Source organism: Fopius arisanus, unplaced genomic scaffold (assembly GCF_000806365.1).
Source record: "Fopius arisanus strain USDA-PBARC FA_bdor unplaced genomic scaffold, ASM80636v1 scaffold00014, whole genome shotgun sequence".
NCBI lineage: Eukaryota > Metazoa > Arthropoda > Insecta > Hymenoptera > Braconidae > Fopius > Fopius arisanus.
This window is the reverse complement of record NW_011887753.1, coordinates 816,769-839,916: the sequence shown is the minus strand read 5'-3', so window position 1 is coordinate 839,916 and position 23,148 is coordinate 816,769. Positions and strand designations below refer to the sequence as shown.

Below are 23,148 nucleotides of genomic sequence, written 5' to 3'. Positions count from 1 at the left end.
GGTATTGATCATGGCAACGGGTTCCGTCGGCACTCGCTATCACATTGCGCGCATTTCCTATCAAAACCTAAAATAATTGACAACTAAAACATCATCGATACGCGTGATCGAAATAGAAATAAAACTGGCGGGAATTTTTCAAAGGCAATTACACCTGTAATTTCGACCAGGCAGTCCGCTCACCCGTTACGAAAATCCAATAAACAATGACAAATAATGAGCAATAATTCACAGATCTCGTATTTTTTCAATTACACTTGTACAGTCCCGTCGATGAGACTCCCGAAAATTGGAGGATCAATGATAAGATAATCCACTGATTGCAATCACTCGTTAATAAATCTCACTTACCTCAATAAAAAGTGTCCATCCACCGATAAACAAATCAGTTTGAATCCTCTTAAATGACTCTGAATTACGCTGATAAACACTACGTTATCACCAATACACTGCACTGTACACACACACGACACATTGTGACATTTGCAATAAATAAAACAATACGAATAATAAATCTGAAAAAGCCACACAGTGAAATATATCAAGGCCGGTCCAATGTGGCTGTGGCTCGTCTCCTTATCATTCCCAAAGTCATCCGGTCGCGTTATCACCCGCCAAAATCCAACTTATCGTAATCCACACACACTCATCTCATGGATAATAACTCATTGAATTGTTATTGATAAAATTTATTAATATTTTATATTGAACTCAGTATATTTTTAAAACGCACGCACGCGCGCACCACTCATCGATGCAACTATCGTGGCACCCGGCGCGGAACTAAAGCGCATGAAAACACGGGGTCCGCGAGGCCCCCACGTTCAGCCTCACTCGGCTAAACTCGGTGCCAGTGCTCGTTCAACATCGGCACAGCTCGGGTCGCTGTAGCAACGCCTACGACCAGCTTCGACACCTGGGGCCCCACCCTCACGCGGGCGTTAACTTGACTTACCTACCCTTCCCTCTTCCCCCCACTAAAACCCACACTACTCTCCCACCACCCCCTTCTCAACCAACCACCCATCCACCTCAACCCCCTCCCGCCCTTCCCCGACCCATCAACTCAACTTCTGTACAACCCTCGTATCCATAGCCTCCGACGGCGCTAGATTACTTTTCCGATCTTCCAACGTCAAGATTCTTCGTGTCAACCGTGTACCTGGCCAACGCTAAAGTACTACGGGAAATTCTTGCGAAATATTCAGGGGATGATACGGAAAAATTACCGTTGGCAGTGGGCATTCGAACTTGGGAAATTGTCATTAAAATTTTGTCAATATCATTGAGATATTTGAATGTGTATGAAATTTCTGGGGAATTTTTTAATTGGGGATCGATTGATTTTTTTTTCAATTTTTTTAATGATTCCAAATTTTTCGAACTGATTGAATAATTTTTTGAGGGTCAATTTTTTTTATTTTTGAGGGCCAATTTTTTCGATCAATCGGGAAATGCCAGCTTTCCGTGAGGGAAATAAATATCAGTGCAGCATCATTGAGTTCCATAAAAATATAAACAATGCGTCACCCAGTGAAAATTCAACGGATAGCCCGGCAGTCCTTGATGGCAAATTTCCGACTTAAAAATTCCTCCCAATAAAGGTGTTTGCACAATTCCAAATAAATCCCCCATATCACCAAACGCAGTAGCACCGACACTCCCAGTAAAACGCTTAACTAACATCTTAACTCGACCATTAAAAAAAATCACCGATGACATTACCCGAGAAAATAAATGTAAAAGCCTACTCCCATTCCATAAACCTGAAATTACCCATTCCAAATGACAATTTACCCATAAAATCAGCTTTTCCGCACCGACCAATAATTGAGATACCATCATAACCATCAAATCGGTAATTACCCTTTGAGAAAATAAAAAAAAAGGAAAAAAATTAATCACCCCAGCAAACCCAAGATATTCCCCTTAAATACACGTGTTAACGATCACAATTGACATAATCACCGTTGAAACGTATTCATTCCACTCCACCTCAAGGAGAACCAGAATTCCAAAATAAAAATGCAGATTGAAATCAAGAAGACTAAGCATAGAAATAACGATCAGAACCCGCCACGTGTCTCCTCGCGAAGCAGATCAACGCCCAGATATACGCAACACCAACATACACACTGTGTATGAAAGCGCGCGAAGAGTTAATCTTGATAAGTGAATATCTAGATGAGATACGATATACGATATATCCGCCCATCCCCGAAATCTTAAGCCGGTAATCTGACCGATGATGCGACCCGCGCAAGTGACACGCATTGAATTACCGATTGTCGTAGGTCGTTTATTTAATACGACAAATTCACTGCTACCTCACGTGGAATGTACATTAAATAGGTCCACCTCTCTGACATAACAATTACCGATCATTAACCCCCTCACCCTCTCCCCTTTCCGCCCATATAATACTAATGACGCCAATCATGATCCCATCATCAGCGATATTTTAATAGCGATGAAAAACAACTAAAGAAAAATCATAAGAAATCAGATTTCCACACGAGCAATCCGATATACTTATATTATGCAAAATTACAGTATGGAAAATCGTCGACGGAGATTGTACTGGTATTGGGGGGAAGGTAGGGGGAGATAGGAGGAGGGGGTGGAGGGTGAAAGCTAATGGTAGAAGGGAGCACTTGTCCCGGGTGGCTGGAGTATCCGTCGGAGACAACCGAACAATCTGTAGAAACCCCTGTCCAGGACGGGAGAGAAGTTCGTAGATCAGCCAATCAGATAGTCATATCCCCCCTCTCATCCATTGTCACAAAATGGCGGCTCTAAATCAGCTTGACTCCGCCTATTGCCTTCTGCCCCTTCCACCGATTCCTCGGTGAAGCGCCTCTTGCGGCGCGTCTCGAAAAACTCCGCCTATCGATTCATTTTTACCACTCTTGTTCTCTCCACCCTTTATTTTTTTTTCATCCTTTCTTTTTATTTTTTCAAATGCTTTTTTTTTTCCTCTTCTTTTTTTATCATTCGGTGGATGTACGCACTGGAGGTATTAAAATCCACCGGTGGCTATCGCGCTTTCCTCTCCTTTGTACGTACGCATATGTCAATACGCCACTATTCCATTTTCTGAGTCTAATTCATGGATCAGAAGAAAGTATTCAGTACTTGGATTATCTGATGTATTTGCCATTTGTGGTCGCTCAGGGGATTAAAAAATGGATGCATTGTGATTTAGGAAAAGTTTTGCTAATAAAAGGATCGAGGATATTTTAATGCTGGGGGGAGCTGGGGGGGAGGTATCATTGTTGGTCGTATCGTTATGGCTTTGTTTTGTTAACAATGTTCATGCGAGGCAACGTTTATGGAGATACAAGACTCGGGAATAATAATTTTCCGGACTGGATTATTTCAATGCGAGATTTCTCAGAAGCTGTTGTCCAGTCTTCCATTTTTCGCTCGATTGGAAATCTGATTTCAGAATTTCTTTTGTCCTCACTGATTAATATTTATTATAAACATTAATTGTCCGAAATTTATCTGTTATTCCGTCTTTAAATTCCCTAATTCACCTCTCTTACATTAAATTCAATAACGCTTCCCAATATTTATTTAATCAATTGTTCCCAAAATTTTTGAGGGATTCATCGTGCAAAAAAAATTGTAAAAAAATTTCTGCTAGATAAATAAATGTTTTGGGGGTTAATAAATATCATTGTACCTCTGTCGACAGGAACAGTGAACTGTTGGTGGTGAATAATAATGCAAAGTCTCAATCCCAAATAAAAAACATTGGAAATAAGTTAACGACGTACGTTTAAGGTTGACTGAGTCGCGTGAACATTAACATTGGGTTATTACAAGGTACATTTGCTGGGTAAAATCCAACAAGGTGTTCCGAGTTTGAGACTAATGACTCTCAATAATGGGGAGTCGTGGCACATTAATGTGCCTGTCTGTCCCAACAAATCTTTAAAGTATTGAGCCGTAATGACAGTGAAGGATTTCTCCCGTAATGGTCATTTTCCCTAGACGTCTCCCCCATTCTGTTTTACATGCGTGCATTACGCACTTAGAAGTAAAATTTTCACGGATTAAATTGAAATTCCCTCGGATTTTCCCATTGCACTCTGAATTACAACTGGAAAAATTTTTCTCTCGATAATCCAGTGAAAAAGGTACTTGTAAAAAATGGAAAATATTCCCTGAAAGGCAATGGGCAATGCAATTACTAAACGTCAGAGTGAAACTATATTCTGATGTGAGGCTCGAGATTTTTTTTTTTGGATTATGGAAGATTCCCACATCACTGGTCTTTGGGGTATCGAAAAATGAGAGTCATCGTATCACGAGCATTGGATACCGAGCCCCGGGAGAATTCCCGATCGAAAAGCCATATTCTTGGCTTCGCAGAAGACATTCTACCGGAGATTATCCGTAACAGGGAAACATCGATCGCTCCCACAGGACTCGAGATGTATTGAGAAACTGGAGAGTTTCATCTTCCGTCGTTTTAACAAAAAAAAAATGTCCAGCAATTCAGATTGTGAAACCATTATTCCTGTCATGTATATATTTTTTTTTTCATCCATTAAATTGTCAGTCTTGTAATTTCAGTAGAATTTAAAATAAATGCCATATCGTAATTGATTAATTGCCAAAACAATTTCCCTATTTTATGAAAATAACTGAAATACCTCAGTAACAATATATTATCGATAATAGAAGAGGATGATCAGGTCAAGACTAGAAGTGGGTCGCAGCCACGCCTTCTCCTGACACATAAAAAGATTTCGTTTCTTTCGTTAGCTCCACAATCTACATCTTCCCTCTATATTTGACATTCTCACTCCCGCCGACTCTTGACGTGCGGTCTAAATCCTCTAATTAAACCGCAGCTACCGCGCATCAGCTAATAGAATTTAATAAAGACCTTTTATATTTATTGAGAGACAGGAGGTAAAACTTGAAACCCGTATTACAGCTTTTCTATCAGGCTGTTTAATATACTGCTACCACATTCGAGTTTTGTCCGAGGGGATGTGTGTGCTGTATGAATGGTGAAGACTAATGTCTCGACTAATTACTGATTGAGGAGACTTTGAGACGGTAGTCGGCTTTCGGAGAAACGAAAAGGATTATGTTCCTAATGGGCTCGAGAGCTACTGACCGCTGAGGATGAGAGGGACAATGGCGCCGAGTCGTTAATATTTTAGTCAAAATATAGAATGTACAACAATGAGAGAAAATCAGAGAATGGAGGCGTTGCCTTATCTGAGGAAAATTATTCCAATACCTCATGCACGGAGAAATCAGAACCGAATGAATCGTCTCGCGGATTTATACGAAATTCTCGCATATTCCCACAATATTACTTACAAGTTAAATTTGTGGAACAGAAATCGATTGGGGCTTGTAAATATATTTTACTACTCCGAAATCGTGTTCGTTAATAATATTGGATAATAAATTATCAAATTATCCAAATTGGATAATAAATTATCCAATTTGGGCGTAATGGGTGGTACGTCAACACGAATTTTGCTATAAATTATTTTTCGTGAATGTATAAATGGAAAATGAAAATCTGCATACCTGAATGAGGTATTGCAGATGACGAAGCATTACAGGCGACAGTGAGATGAGTCAGGTTAATTATTGACAGACGCCATCGGTTTTCTCTGTCTTGCCGATTTCCATTCCCCCGAAAAGGCGCGACTGATCGACCGAGTCCAGTATTAAATATAACGAAAATGGGTTTTGAAAAATTCACTCAATTCTCAAGATTAATGATGTGGTCTTGATTTGAGGGAAACACCCCAGAACAGAAAATTGCAATGATTGAGGAAAATGAAAGAAAAAAAAATGCCAAGAGTGATAAGTAGACCGAGAACTCGAAGGACTAGGGAATCTACTCCAGATTTGGCACTGATCTCCTCATTACATAGCTTTTACGTGGAAAGAGAAAAAATGCGGTCATCAACTAGGATCAGAGTGTAGCCCTCTTAAAGAGCAGATCAGACACCTGTCTCCTGCTCTTGGTCGTCAGGTTTCCCCGAAATTTCTGTAATCTAACCTGTGCCGATGCTCGAGAAGCTTTACGATACGACTTAACCTGGATTTTGTCTGTAACGGAGAGAAGAGCGAGGAAATTTTCTCAGGTACCTGAGATTTCTCACTTCTGCTCTAAAATGTCGCAATGTCTTACGTGTCGGGATACCCCATTGTTAAGGTCGTAGGTGGTAGCCGCACCCGTGGGGCTTTACATCTGAGAGAGAAACACGAGGTGATAGAGAAGGTTGGGAGAAGAAAAAAAAAAAGCCCCCTGCTAAGATTTGGTGAGGCAGGTTCCGAGGTAGATAGGGGGTTGAAACAGAAACGTGCGGGCGTGCGGCATCCAAAATGCCAATGCGTAGAGCACGCGTTTAACTATGGAAATCGTTCTCTCGGAGCGCCACGGTTTTTATGGTCTCTCCAATCCCTACACCTGATTTATGGTTTGTGAAACACCATAAAATGCTGTTAAAAAATTCGAGAAAATAGGCATCTTGGGGGAGACTGGCGTCACTGAAGTTTTTTTTTTAACCTCATGTTACTATTGGGGGTGCATTGTTCTACTGCTGTTCGTGAGCCGATTTTTTATTACTAGAGTATTTGGATGGGCTTTGTTAATAAAATTCAATTTTTATGAGGAAAATTGAATTCTAAATGTTCAATTTTTATGGGCTAAGCTATTTAATTTAAATATTTTTCAAAAGGGACTTTTGTCCTCAAGATTTTTCATTTTCTTCTCAATTTTCATCGACTCTCAGTTTTAAATCCTCAAACAATATTTTCTTACTAATAATTATTTGTTCTTAAATTTGAGAGAGAAATATAGAACAGGGATTTTATATGTTGTGTATTATTTATTTTTTGAAGATAAATAATGGAATCGGGGATTGCAAATGAAAATCTGAAGAGTCATGGAAAAAAATGGAAAATCATTGCGCCACATAATGTATTTGGTACATGAAAAGACTGGACTGCACCTTTTCGAATACTTGACGCCTCCAATCCTCAAAAACAAACTGAAAGTATATACTTACAGTTATTCTAGTGTCGAACAAAGTCCTCCCTGAAGACCGTAGTTCCATGATCGACTACAGGACCATGGGTATCGATTTCACCGGTCGTAAATAATGACTCAGTCCCTAGGGTCCTCTGCACTACCTCCGTAACTATTTATGACCATCCTCGGCAGTAGTGCTCCATACGGCCTTTTTTTTCCAAGGTGGCACTAGAAATTTCAAATATTTCGTATTGACTTTATTTGTTTTATTCCAACTCAACAACAAATCCACAGATTTACCATTGAGTCTATTGAGTTGAGAATGGAAATAAGAATATAATAGAAAAGATGTTTTTCGGTTTTCATGAATAAAATCTATTTTGGCTTTTTCAATGGAGAAAATCAAGGCACAATGGCGTCCCGGGAGAGGCGCGATGATTCTACATTCAATGGACAAGAGGACAGGTTACCTCAGTCAAATCACCGGGTCCGAGGCCCCATTGGGTGTCAGAATCAATAATATTCAGAGGAAAAATTGATCTTTTCATGTCGGAGACAAATTGTCGACAAAACTTTTACGGAGAAAAAAATTTCAAGCCGCAATTTTCATTTTCCCATTTTCCACACGAATTCTACCCACAGCAGATAATTTCAATTTTCAAAAAAAAAAAGAAATATTCTTTCAGGCCCAATTTTCCTCCGATTTTTTATTTTTCGGTAATGATTCCGTAAAAATGATGGGAATATTACGTGAATTGTCCCGTAATTTCCCTCGAACTTTTCATCGCGGGAGGAAACGAAATAAAAATGAAATCCAGAAAATTCCCGCCCATCCCACCCCCGTCTCCTCTACTTTTATTTTTTCTTGTTTCGGGTCCAGGTATAGACTCTACAGGTTCATTCTTTTATTTCGAACGCGATGTGTTTACAGGTGACATCACGTAGCAGTATAGAATTCTCTGAATTTTAGAATCTCAGTTTCTTTTTTACGGCGCCATGCATTTAGCTGCGATCGTGTCTGCCCCCCAAAAACTTCATTCAAACTCAATTTATTGTTGACATTAAAATAATGGTACCGCTGGAATTATTTTCCTCCCATTTTTATTCGAATTACTTAATTTTTCCGAATTTTTCCGGAGGGGTAGTACGGGGCCAGAAGATTGGGAAATCTTCTTTCAAGGGGTTTGGCGTGATTTTTCTTGATTAGATAAATTTCCTAGGAAATATACGAAGATTTGAGGAAAAAATTTCAACGAGTCGGAGAGGTACAGATGAGAACAGAGAGAGGAGGAGACTTTCCTGAAGATTACAGACTGCTGATGTTCTGCTTGAACTACCGAGAAATGGGGTCCCGCCCCTCTCGTTATATTCAATACAAACACATTTTTCAAAAAATTGAAAATTATCTCGGTAATGCACTGCCTACACGAGGTCTGCGTTGAAAATTTATCTCCGAATTTTCCGGTGCAAGCCACAATATCTCGTGTCATCTTATCAGTCCGGTGTCTTCAGTTATCATTTAAAATAATAATTGATTTATCAAAAAAAAAATTCTCCAGAGATTGAATTCACTTGGTCACCGTTAAAAAGAATTTCAACATAAATTTCAAGCTGAATAAATCCAAATAAATTGACCTATGATTTTTTTGTCTGCCCAGCGACAAAGCCACGTTAAAGCAAATGCATGGGCTTTGAAAACTAACCGAGGAGTGTCCCTAACGAGACGATGATATTCGATAAACCGAGGAATCGTGCCGGATGAAAACGTGAAGAAGGCACCACTCAATGGGTTGAAATGATGCCTCTTTGCCTGTGGTCCTCGACACGTATACAGAAGATAGATGTCGATAGAGCAGATCATTCGGCCCCTCATTCTTTGTAACCTAAGCGAAAAACCGAGTGCAATCCTCCATCCCTCGCACCACAAAAATATTCCCCAAACTTTCCAATAATGACGATGCGACAAAAACCGTTAAAAAAAATATCTCCCCATAATTCGTCGAATGACACCCCGATACTTAACCAAAAATCATTGATGCAATCGCAGCATCCGCAATCACCCCAACTGAATCTCTGGATTCACCCCCCAGGACATTAATGCGAGAACGATCGTTCCATGTCCTGCAGATATAACTTCCACATTCAAATTAATTCGCGACTGACGTGCAAGTGTACTGCCTCGTAATATCATATCATAACTCTTGAGGTTGGGGTTGGTGGTTGGCAATCAGCTTATCTCCGGTACGATATGCGTTATGTTTCAATTAGCCCTCTCACTATTCCACATATTATTTACCATCCAAAGAGTCTTATCCAATATGTGGCTCATCATAAATACAGGTGGATTTAATCCATCAGAGCTGAATCTCGTCTTCCGTCATCTAGCGCTGATTACGACCAGCACTCGTAGGACAGCAGAATATCAAAAGTCCCATAATAATGTCTGCAGATGTTTATTGCAACGATTTAATTCAATAAACAAGAGCATTTCTTCAGAATGTCGCCCTTTATGATGTGTTTAGAGCGACGGCGAAGTCACATATTCAGGAGTCACTCAGATATTATCCATCATCCGGGGATATTGCCCAATCCTTTTGGAGATAACGCATAATCGATTCAGTTTGGCAACAGCCAGGGCTCTCACATAATCGCACACCGTTAAACTGATTTGTCGCTTTATTAGATCTTAGCTTGCTCTAGATCTCTTGCAGATGGCGACCAACGCATCGAGTTTAAATGGCGGATGGCACGAGCTATTTCCATGTGTACAATGCATCTGGTCTTGGTTACTGCCAATTTACATAAATTAGATGACTCGCTCCTGGTCAACTACATGCACCAGAAATCTAATCATCGGTTATTCGATATCACCGAATGGTCTTATGATTGCATCGGAGGACCTTGTTTCAGGGGTAATTGTCTGCTTGCTTTCAATGGATAGCTTTCGTCTTTGAGTTATCTTATTGGCGCAGGAGAGGTACTTCATGGGGTCTGAGGGCCTTGATTCTGGTCTAATTATTACTGAATGTAGTTGAGTATCAATGGGATTATGTTTTGGTATTGATTACATCGGCATAATCACTTGAAATCCACGAAATTGAATGAACTTTCAACGACAGATGCCGAATTTATTTTTCATTGATATTCTATTTCATTTTTTTATTTTTAAAATCGATCATCTCTTTTCGACCTATCACTTCGATTAAATTATTGATATATTCATTTGCTGATTAGGCGATGATAAAATATCTGGTGTCGAGATGTGATTTTAACTCTCGGGGGGTTGTTTGAGTAAATATCCCCGATGTGGTGACGGCACCCCTGGCCCCCCTGTGGTGGTAAATTGGCCAAATCAAACACTTGCACACATCTGTTATCCGGCAACCGACAACATCTTAATGCCAGCTCGCAAGTGCACATCGCTCTGTGGATTGTTGTTTGCAGTGTCATTCTCTGTACAGTTCACGGTATTGTGATTGGGGTAATAAACGCGCTGGTGTTGACAATAAAATCATCTCACCATTTTCGTGGTCCCTGCGGTGTCATACTGAGGTCTTCTCCCGGAGTTAAGGGACAGCTGGCCAATTGTATAATTCACCGCTGTGACACAAGTGCATGTACACAACAGAAGGACATTAAAGGAGCATTGAGATTCTATTATAATTGCGGATAGGTTATATACTGCTCTCTATTACCGCACTAGGTGATTTTCGACGTGCTTGATCGTTTTAGAAGGGAGGAGTTATACAATTAATCGTAGAGTCTACATCTCACCGAGTGCAGGGTGAAATGGTACTTTGTTCATTAAACATTTTTCAACGCGTTTACGCAGGGAAGAATTTACCGAGTAATTGACTCGGACTTACTTGCCCATTTTTTATTAATTGTTGGAAAACGTTATCCCGTCGGTATAGGCTCTATTTCCCAATAATTTAGCTCGCGGGGATTGGTTATAGTATGAAATGCGAGGGTAGGACTGGTGGAAAAGGGTGAGAGGAGAGGGGTGGCTTTAGGAAAGGCAGGGGTTGCTCACCGCGCACACGACTGACACTATCAAAGCCATAAATATCGGGAGCCTCTGACGTCACCGCGCCCAGAGCCTGATATTATACTTTATCTCGAAACTAATTCCCGCGACCAGATTTATTGCAAGAAAAAGGGGTGAAAAAAAAAAAAATCTCACCCTCGCTCCAGCGCCACCCACTCTGTTTTCACGCAGTCACCTTCGGTTCCTCTTTTCGCTTCTTCTCAAGCGTTATGCTTCTTCCTACTTTTACCCTCCTATCATTTATTTTCTTCTTATTTTCACTTATCTCGCTAATGTAAAAGTACCAAAACGCCAAGAGTACACAGAGAATCTATTTATTTTCGGGGGATAATAAAGAATCCGCCCCTTACTTCAAATTTTCTGCTGATAACGCCATGAATATTCGCACGTTCTTACCATCCAAACTCTCGGCTTCCACTCGTTTTCCCTCGGGGAAAGCCATTTGTGCTCGAAAAACCGGATTGATTAAATTGTTAATGTCACCAACAATAAAATCTACTGTTTTAATCATTGGAATTCTACGAGTGCAATACGGAAAATCTTTTTCCCCATTTACCGAGTTGGAAATAAAATCGAAAATCTTCCCCTTGAAACATCTATCTAAAAATCAATTAAATCCATGACTTTGTTATTATTTTCCCTCATATTTGATACATAACAATATCTCCATTCCTAGCGAGGACAACCGATGATTTTTCCGAAAAAAAAAGCGACGCGAGTGTCCCACTTCCAAGATTCCAAAAAATTTCCACCAGAGATCCATTTCTCTCTCTTTATCCGACAATGACTGCTCGGGAATAATAAAAAAAAGGGGAAAAAAATGCCGAAAAAAGCGTTGATGATTACAAAACCATCCCATAAAAGCGCATAGGATTGAAAAACGAGGGAGTTAGGTGATAAAGCATGCGTGTCATGTCGCCGCTGGCCACGTTTCTCATAAAAATGACCTTTTCCACGGCAAACGTGTACAACTGCAGCGAGGCCAGAGTATGCGTGTGCGCTTGGCTTACAGTATAAAAGTAACGAGAGAGGGTGGTGTATATCTGTACAGAGATAACAGCGATACCTCTAATATATGGCGAGGTACAGTCTACTGCCAGAACTCTTCGTATACAGCTCCGCGTATACACTCCAGTAAACGGCTAAATGCATACATTCCTTGCCGGATAAAAAAAAAGAGAGAGAGAGAGAAAAAATGAAAATCACATCTAAATTCGCAACAAACGCAACAAAAGACCTGAGGGAGATATTCTGCTATTTTTTACAGCAAATTGTTGATCCCTAAAGCATTAGAGGGGTATTTCATGGTTCTATTGAAGTTTTGCACTCACAGCAGAACATGAAAGTATTTTTATTCGAATGTACACGATCATTCCCTGAAAAGCCCATGTACATTTTTTTTTTTGCCGACCTTTTGTTACGAAAAACGTCCTTTATGCTATATTTCGTAAGATAACTGAGGCTGAAGCGGGACTCCGAAATATCGTACATCCTATGGTGTACATATGTGAGAAGCACACAGACAGTAAAAACTTGACAGCCGGCGGCGAGTCACGTTTACATTTTTCTACTTGTATTGTGTTTCCCACTTCCCAACGACTGCCTCTTCCCATCCTACGGTTTTGCCCACGAGTACACAATCCACCACCTCCTCCAACCCACCCCCCCTTCACCCTCGAATTCGTTCGTTGTGCGATGGTATACCACAAAAAATAATACAAAATCGCTAAAACAGGAAAACGAAGAGGGAGGGGATTAAACCGATAAAAAAGAGGGAGATGATACGAGGAAGTGAACGACCGACATGAAAATGTAGCAAGCCAGGAAAAAAATGAAATAAAGACTGAACAAAAAAGAAAAAAAATGGTGAAATAACGAATAGCCGTATTTCATTGAAAAAATTGTATCCATTCCACCTCGCTTTCGGAAAACAAACCCCGAGCTCCGGTCGAATGTTATATCAGCAAGAAATAAAGCGCAAGTGCATCGTGTGATCACGACATTCCTGAAATCTACTGTAATTACTTTTTTCGCGTTGTTGCGCGTTATTTGGGACGCAGATCTCTCAATAATGTACATTAAAAAAAAATTATAAAAAAATGAGAGCAAAATTTTTAAAAATATATTTCCTTTTTTAAAATATTTCACTTGTGGGGGTAATTGCCGAAAAAATAATTCCCTAATTACGATAAATAACGTAATATTGGAGAATAAAATAATTTCTCCAAGGGTAATATATTATGTGATACAGTCCCAACAATAGACGTGAAAGAAAAAAATGTCTGACAGGTGCATTGAGTTGAAGTTCTCCACTTCATTCCAGTCCAACAAAGATTTTCTCTTTCTCCCATTTATTTCCAGAAACTAGCTTTTAGCAATGACAACGCGTTCCAATCCTCCTTAGGCAATGGTTTTTCCGCTCCACATAGCCTATACGCTCGATCTTATCATGCAAACGGGGATGGCGAGTTTTTGGCAAAATCTTACGATCTAGAAGTAGAAAAATCCCAAGAGATGGGATCTCCAGTACGACATCGGACACCTCTGGGGTATACGCTCTTTCGCTCGGTTTTTCCTTAGCCATTGTCTCAATGAGTATTGTTCGTGAGTGGGGGGAAAGAGCACTTTCCAAGTGTCTTTAAAACTAAAGAACACCGCGTACTTAAATTCCTGCCAGCTCACCGTTGAAACATTTTCAAGAGCCCACCCGCTGCTCTGTATTGTGGGGATCAACTTAATCCCGTAGGTCTCCAACAAAAAGAGTTGGCGCCGAAATAATGAGAACTATCGTAATGCGAGTGCGCTTCAAGATACATGAATGCAGGGACAATACCATGCATTTCGCTAAGCTCTGTAAACACTGATGTCTTCACTGCATAATCGTGTTTGTATCAGGTCTCCATTGCCACAGGAGATCCTTGTCTTGACAGAGGACCAATGTGTTATCTTGATTTTTCATTCTTTGCGCCAAATCCATATGAATTTCTACCACAGCAGAATTCAACTGCAGCTGAAAATTTCTCTGTGCCTGCCATTTTTTATAATTCGGCTGTCAATTTTTCGTTTTATTTATCCTGTTGTTTATTGAGCATTTTTTTTCTCAGGGGATTCAGAGGTGATTCCACTTTGCCAGCAATAATTATTCAGCCAAAAATGTCGTTACATAATGAAAAAATTTCATTAATCGCATGAGAGTATTGGTACCGGTTCGAGGTAAGTATCAGTTGTCTCCAGACTAATATTTCTCAGTGCACCTGCTTGTCTTATCACAGCGAGGGATGAGCACTTTCGATGGCACTCTGAGATCGCACCTTGCAATTTATACGATAGATCCAGCTTATTACGTGTGACCACGATAATTTGAATCTCATAAATTTACATGTCGATACTGTCTCTCGAGGTATGCACCACGTGCATACCTCCTGTGACACACAATCTCATTGCATCAGCAGGTGATTCGAAATTATTATTTCATACGATCGATGTTTTGATATTCGGCGACCGTTCATCGCACGCCACAGGACCTATATCTTAATAAAATTTAGATAAGACCTGAATTAATAATTTTATAAGCACACGCGAGGAGTGTTTTTCTTTTTCTTGGCGTTGTCAGCTGTGGCCTGAACGACGTTGATGATGTGCGGGAGAGAAACATTTATTTTTTTCGAAAATAAAAATTTTTCAAATGCCCACACGTACAAGTCAGTGAATGTGCATCTCGTGGATAAATCTGAGCGGGTTTACGGACCGTGAAACGGAGTCCGGTGTGCACGTCTATAATTATTCTCAGAACGAGGATACATAGATCTTTATAAAAGAAGGGTTCACTCAGGAGACGTATCCACAACGGTATCTTTATAACTTGTTGCAGTGCTTTCGGCAATTTCGTGATCACCGAGTACCTGTCGGTGTATTCAACCAATTGCTTTTCAAAATTTGACAATTTTTTGAGTCCGATCAAGAGTCCGATTTTTATTAAAAAATCATTCGCAGGAGTAAATATTATTGAGATAGTATTAACACGAAGGAAATTATCTGGAAATAAAATTCTGTATTACCGAGTGATTGCGCTTTTTTGTTGATTATTTAAATTTCCCGATTTCTTGCTTGGAAATTCACTCCTAATTTATTCCACAACTGCTCAAATATTTTTCGATGCTCTCTCACTCGGTAAACACATAAAGCGTTCATTCATTCATCTTCCACGGAAACCATTATTGAATTCATTGGTATGAAGAGGAAAGGACGGTGGCAAAGAGAGGAGGGTCCGGGTCTCTCTGAATGCTATCTATATTATCCGAAGGGTTGAACGTGGTACACTGTTTAGCGTAGATCGAGATAATCTCATATCTGCGTGTTGCCGAAAAGCAAAATACTCCCTCCTCCAGGGGCTCATGTCTTTGTAGACGAACGAAATATTCTCATCTATGGTATGACGGTGTGTGAGTAAATGCGAGTTTGAACCCAGAGGGCTAGATGAGCTTGAGATACGTTTGTGTTAGGGCATGTCACTTACAAATCTAAGTGACATCTGTGGCACATACTCATTTCATACGGTACCACGACCCGTACATTTCACTTGGATCTTTATTTTCCCCATAATAAACATCAGCATTTGGTTGTCAATGGTACGTTCTGAGGTAATCAAATTTTGGAATTAATTTTCTGAGAGTAATTTAATTCGTGATGAATTCCAGAAAATCTCATAAAATCTCGGCTTATTCCACGTTTTTCGAATTTTAAATAATAGATCCAGAAAATTCTTTATAATAATAATGAATTGTAGATTGTGTATGTGTTCTCGTGGTGTAGCGGTTATCACGTGTGCTTAACACGCACAAGGCCCTCGGTTCGACCCCGAGCGAGAACAATTTTTTCATTTTTTTTTTCTCAAATTCATCGAAAAATCGTTAAAAACCACTCGTAATATTTATATGAATAATAAATCATTCCCGAAAAGACCTTGACAATTCTCTTCAATTTTTTTTCCGCACCTAATAAATATCCAAAACCTAAAATTCAAGTTGTCACCCTCAAAAAAATTCACCCCCAACCCAGAAATTGAACGTCTCCCTAAGAATCTGATTTCCATCAGCGGCAACTACATGTCCCTCATTTCCTCCGGTCGTTCAATTGCACGTTATATTTTTATTTATAATTCCCTCAGCACAACAGTTGGATGGAAATGTATATACCGCCTGCTGCGAGATAAAAGAATGTTTTATTCATTAAATTAAAAAAAAAAAAAGTACCTGGCACCTTGATATATGGTATACATATTATAAGATTCATTATTTTCTTACGTATTATTAACATCGAAATTGGCTGCGAGCAGTATTCCTCGTGTTTCATAATGAGTGAACCTTCTAATTACCCAACGCGATTGAATCCGCGAGTATTCAGGTGATGATCATCATTATCTCCCCCAAAGCAATAATGTGTAAACAATAATGTCTTACAGAAGCAATCAGACGTATCAGAACCGTTGATTTCATCTGGAAGTCATTTTACGGTATGAGGATTAATTGGTGCGGCTTCCACGAGCTTCGTCTCGTCAGAGTGACGCCGGGCCCGGGCGCCTCCGTCAAATCCTCATCCATGCGCAATGACGAATTCACTGATAATTTTTTCCCCCAAGTCAAGACCTCTTAAACCTCCCAATGCACATTACATCACAATTCCCTCATTCCACTCATACGCACGCAATAATTTCGATAAAAACCCCGCGAAACGCGGAACCGTTTCAATCAACACAATTTTAATTATCCGGAGAATAAAATTAATTAATTTCGATTTATTTATCAAAATCGAGAGAATTATCAGGAAATTTATGACGCGTCTCGAATGTTCGGTATAATCACACCGACAAATGGAGACATTACAATAGCCAAATGCTTCCTGGTAAATCCGTGTGAAATGCGATGAATTTTTTAGTGAAAACCTTTTGATGGGTTAAGATGTGTCTATCAATCGGGGAAAAGTCTGCAAAGTAGTGGTCCTGGCAACCGGGTGAATAGAGGGGGTGAGGAGAGGGCCGAGGGGGTCAACAAAAAAAAAAGCTCCGTGGAGAAGGAGAATGTTGATGAGATCGTATCGTACTCGCGTAATCATCAGATCTCGGTCAGGACAATAACGGGTGTTCTCCTCTGTTCCGAACATTCAAACATTGCTTGACAATGGACTCAAAACCAGCGACAGCTGCCCGATGCCTCTATGTACAGCTCGCGCCCGCGTCGTCCATGTATAATCGACGTAGTAAATAAAATAATAACGAAAAAAAAAAAATAAGGGATAACGTCAGTCCGGGTAAAATTAACGGAAAGTTATCGATTTGTTGGCAATCAAATGACAGAAGGGGAGGGAATAATTTGGAGGCTGGTGAGATAATTATTGTATATTGCTGGATCGATCGGCGTGTCGTCGGGAGACAGGTAATACCGAGATTTTTATCCAAATTGCACTGTTTTGAGAGACAAGATCGCACACCTCGTGGTGGAATAGCCGGTTGTGATGTTTGGAGATGTTTTTAGATATGTTGAAAGGTCTCGAGATTTGTCGATAGGAGTATGACGTTTTTATAGCGGGACAATGGTATCATGGTAAATCATTAACTTCTCGGTGTGGGATCTGCACAGTAGCTGATGAAATTGATTGATAAGATAAGGTGAATGGAGAAGTGCGGTGGAGCTAAATTTGTTGGTCATTTTTGCTGTGGGCCTTTTTAAATTGAAAATTGGTTATTTGACGGGGAGTTTTGGCCATTTTTCACGCATGATGGAATCCAAGTTTGTTAATTACTCAAAATCGTTGAAAAATCGACAGGAGTGATCAATTATTTTTTTATAATAAATAACAAAATTATCAATTGTCAATGAATTTGAAGAATCAACGAAACCAAGAATTCAATGAATCAAAAGTAAATTGAAAAGTCAATAAAATTGTTCAATTTCTGGTGTGATCGACGTACTATTTTCTATTTTACTATTTTCCTCATCAGACCACTAATAAACAATTCCCGCAAAAAAAATCAACAACACAATGCACAGCCTTCCCCAATTTTCTGGTTATTTCACCAAGATCTATCTGCACGCAGATGACACATTCCGAATTTGAATCCTCGTAGAATAGAGATGAAAAAGAAATGAAGGGAATAAAAAAGGGCATGTTGGTAGTAACGGCTGAGCTTGTCATCTATTTTCCCCATAAAAACTGAGAATCCGTAGATCGGCAATTCACGATAACTCAAAATACAGCTGCCAGACAGTTTGTGGTGACCCAATGTCGAAACCTGCATTCTCGTCATTTAGCACTCGATGCCAGATACTCCTAACACATAGAGTAGATCGTAGGCGTGATTATATCGGTTGGTCCACGGGTGGGGCCGAATATTATTTTGACTGGGACGCCCGCAATTTACTCGCCATTGTACGATACCATTGTTGTAACTATGCTGACAAAATGCCGTTCTGTCATAATGCAACAACCACAAACTGAACATGTTTATTTCGCTTTATACAGACCCTTGGCAATATATTATTTACCCATCGGGAAAGAATATATCATCAATTCGTATACTATTGAGATTTTATTTCCTTCGGTGACGGCTATATATCACGGATTGTAAAAAAAAAGCCATCGGTTTGCATATGAAACCGAATTCAAATCAGTGAAACGAAAAAATGATGGATCCATTCAATTTTTTTTCAATTTGAAAAATCTATTCTCGATTGTCCAACGAAATGTGTCACTAACAGATCATTAATATTCACTCCTTCCCGTCATCACGCGATCAGAATTGACATCCGAATCATAAGAAAGATGTGGAAACGTCATTTGAATTTTTAGAGATTGATTTCATCGCGGGCCGGTGCTATCCTGAGAGTCCCCTGTGCTCGAATCAAATAATTGTCATTCTAGACTTTCACCGTGTCCTCCCCCCATTATTAATTACAATCCAGTTGATTTATCCGGTACAATCAGACGTAAGATTTTTTATGCTCCCCAAATAAACAAGTGTCTAAATAAATGTCATTGATAAACGATCGTCACGATTACATTCGATCAGCTGATAAATTCTTGGAATTTTTGACAAACCCTAGATCAGCAGAAAATTCATGAATATTTTTCAAACTTGTGCAATCATTGCAATTACTGAAAATTCAGTTGCACGTCATCACCAAGAATTGAAGAAATTTTCACCACCAGGAGTTGATGAAATACTTTTCATAAGTTTTCTAGACTTTCTTCAAGTTCTTGTGACAATGTCATTAATAACTTTGGCCTTCTGTCAGACTCTTTTCTCAAGTATCTGGGTGTCTTTCAAAATTGATGGATTCTTAAAATAAAACTGAACGATTGGTATTCGTGGTCCCACAGAATCGGGTGTGGCAGTAGCTAAATGGGCCACAAGTCTAAGACGTGAATGAATAGTCGCAACCATAAGAGATGAATCCGATTGTATCCCCCTTCTGGTATACTTTACTCTCTCAATCGGTTTGGAATTGAGGCCCGGGTGTTTTCTCGGGGGATAACAGGATGTCCCTGATTGTCGTCTTGTCTCGTAGATTATCGTACTCTCTCATCTTCTTCCTATGAATAAGAATGTATAATGCACGTCCATCATCGATATTTGCATGAATACATAACTTATATAGGTTTACTCTTGAAAACCTGTTTTCAAAGGCTAACTGAGCAACTGAAAGGCTCTTATAAAAGAATATTTCATATTAGAACACCCAAGGCAGAAACTCTTCATTTCATTTCATTCCACACATTCGATTTTCTTCGATTTTCCCAATTTTCCACGTTCACCTCATGGCAACGAATTTAAATATTCTTCTTTCATTCGCCAGTTTTTTTGTAATCCCGGGTAAACAAAAACATTTTAATCGGAATATTTTTTCCAAATTTTCAAAAAATTTCTGGAAAACTTTTCAGAAAATTTTTTTAATGCTAAAAAAATCGAAAAACTGAACAATTTTATTTCTGTATTATTATTTATATTCCGATTAAAATTTTTTTCCACCCGGGATCTTATAGGATGTAATCCCATTTGGAGAATAAACAGGAAAACATGAATCCTCAGTTCATTTAAGAAATTAATTCCAGATAAACAAACCGATAAGATCAATTTTGCAGATAGCCCGGTAGGACACGAGATAACGAAAGGTAAAGCTCAAGGAAATTCATTTGGAGCCTTCAACTTTGTTTGCAGAAAATGAAACGATGTGACAAGCCTTTTTACCAGTCTGAAAAAGCTTTTTGGTAAGGACTACATTGGCGTCTCTTTTATTTATATATAGCGTACACACTGGCGGGTATGTGGATGAGTGTGTACATGAAAAAAAAAAAAAAATGGGGAAAAAAGAAAATTGGTGAGTGGTGGAGAGTTGGCTGCTTTACAGAGCAGTAGAGCAAGCGAACACGCGGGTTCTGCTGCCGTCTATGAAGATATGTCGTCGAGATACGTTTCAATCTCCCCCCAGTCTCGCCCCCGCAGATAGAGCCGATATTATTCAGTGAGTCTCTTCACTAATTCCATTCATTCCAACCCGTGCATTTTCTCTACATCCTCGTCAACGTTCCTCGTTCATTCCTCGGACCGGGTTTATACCGAACCATTCATTCTCAATTCCAATATGGTCTCTCATTTTACACATACCCATGGATACTCCCAGGAAAGCACTTCTATATTTTAATTAAAAGTGAAAATCAAATTGCACTGCAGTTTAATGAACAACTGCAATTGCGAATTCATTGAATTCATTGAATTCATTGAATTGAAAAATAATATTTATGGATTTTTCCAATTTTTTTCATTGGAATAGATAATTAGGAAGCCGTTAATGAGATTAATTCATGATTAGAATCCCTGAGGGCCCGCTTTATAATTTTTCGGAGAAGATAAATGTCTCAGCTCTAGACATAAAGAGGAAAATTTTCGAGGCTATCTGAAAATCGACGCCCGCTTGGTGCAGTCGTTTAAAAAAAACCGGCAATCTTGTGAAATAGTACCGTGGAATGATGAAAAGATATTCAATATCGAAACCCCAAGTGTTTCTCTGTGGCGATTTAAATACATAATATGACGTGTGACGGCCGCACGGATACACCATAGGGGATGGTGACTCGCTGATATCCGAGGGGTGACTTTCGCAACCCCTCACTTTTCAAACACTCAGAATTCCCGTACCTCACGCTCAGTTAAACCGATGAATATGCTACAGATTTACTGATGCTACTCCCACTAGTTCGATAAGTCGAGCAATTAGATACGTAGGGTATACATTAGAATTCATTCGATTGGAAATCGCGAATAAATTCAATTCAACCGAAGTACAGTCAACGTAATTACCAGATCGAGACAATTAATTGATAGTACATTAAATTCCAATTGAAACAAAATTCTATAATAATCATCTACGAGACAAATCCATTGAAAATCACCAGAATATTAAATAATAATTGATTTTCCAATGAAATCCACTCATAGTCGAAACCAAAGACGCAGATAAAACGCGACGCAACAGATAATTTATTTATTATGATTTTTTTTCCCCAGTATCTTCAAGAGTTGAAGATAAAAAAGATCTCGCGTATCGCCACTCGCAGCCATCTCGTAAGAATATTGCTCCACGCTGATAAGAGTTTATCTGACGAGCTCCGATAGGATAGAATCCCGAGGGGGCGTACATACCGAGGGTGAGAAGAAAATACGAGGGGCAAGAGAGGGTGGATGATAGTTTTTCGCTTACTTCAGGGTGCGGGAAAGCCACGCGTACAGTTAACGTATACCCTCGAGGGTGGCATCTTCTACGGGTGTTATGAGCCATTGTGCCGATGGTGATGCATCGTCTCGTAAATATTGTATCGTCAGAGTGGCTTTGTGACCAGACGATAAACTCCATTCTTACACTTTTTTTCTTCACTCTTCTCCTTTTTTTATGACAACAAAAAATTATTGAGGAGATGAGATGAAATTCCACTCTATTTAGCAAAGATTTACTTTTCAATGGGCGGCCATAAGCCACATCGTGATATCATTATCGATTCAATAACTATTATCCTTTTATTTTCGAAATAAAATCATCGGACCATCGGATCGTCATCTCGGAGACGTATGAAAAAAAATTGTTCCTCAGTCGTCACCTGCTCGTCATTTTTACCCCGTGTACTTGAAAACCGAAGGCCAAGTCCATAATTACAGAGTATTCGCCTGAATCTATCGCTCGAATCATTATTGGTATTCAGTCCTTTCCGGGATTTTTTAAAATGGCAATTTTTCTCCGACATTATTCGCGCCAGAGAGCTCATGCATACGATTTTTTTTTTCATTTCTCACCGGGTGGGACAATGCTCCTGCCCCAGCCGGTGTGTATATGATATATAAATGCGAACGATCCGAAAAACGACAGCAAAAAGTGAGAGAGAATTCTCATACAATAGAACGCCTGAGTTGGGGGTGGAGTCTGAGAATGAGAGAAGTAAAGAGAGTACTTATTTACATTTGGGTACTCACCCTAGCCGATGTGTATTACACACGCGTTTTAACGCGAAACAGCCACTTCGGTCGATCGGTTTTGCATTTATCGTCGAATGTACCCTTATTCCCGTGTATTACATCAAGTCGCTATGAAGAAATCGATTATTTCTACCACTTCGACTCCTGTTATTCGCTCGGGAATTGCCGCAATAACTGTGATGTCTGCTGTAAATACGAACATTATTGGAGATTTTGTTATCGAGATGGCTTGTATTTTTTATTTCCACTATTAAAAGATTGTATGAATTTGGACAGAACATCGAGAGGAATTTTTTTTTTTGAAATTTTCAGGATAAATGGAAACTTTAGTGTGCGCTTGTCATTGGAGTACGGAAAATTTTAAAAATTCGAGAATTGCCAGTAGATTACACGATTACTGTTGGAGTAATTTTTCACCCAAATTTCTTCGAGTGCGGGAGAAAATGAAGTAATATGATTGGACGGCAATTGAGACATTCCTGAGATTTGACGAAACCCAAAGTGGTATTGGGTTTCAGAAAATACTTTATCCGTAAGATCGCTGAGGATTACTGCCCATTT

At 39.5% G+C, this 23,148-nt stretch overlaps 1 protein-coding gene and 1 non-coding gene across 5 annotated transcripts in view; one reads left to right on the top strand and one right to left on the bottom strand.

Annotated features, from left to right (window-relative positions):
- LOC105263250 (trans-acting T-cell-specific transcription factor GATA-3) overlaps window positions 1–23,148 on the bottom strand; it is a 76,578-nt gene that overhangs the window by 36,434 nt on the left and 16,996 nt on the right. For 2 of the 4 annotated variants that reach the window (XM_011299334.1, XM_011299335.1), the window contains exon 2: window positions 7,056–7,246. The gene's annotated coding sequence lies outside the window, so the exon portion shown is untranslated. Of the gene's footprint in view, window positions 1–351; window positions 766–7,055; window positions 7,247–23,148 lie in introns of those variants that run through there. The other 2 variants (XM_011299333.1, XM_011299336.1) reach the window with 1 other exon arrangement.
- TRNAV-AAC (transfer RNA valine (anticodon AAC)) lies at window positions 15,864–15,936 on the top strand. The gene has a single exon. It is a non-coding gene; the product is annotated as a tRNA-Val (tRNA).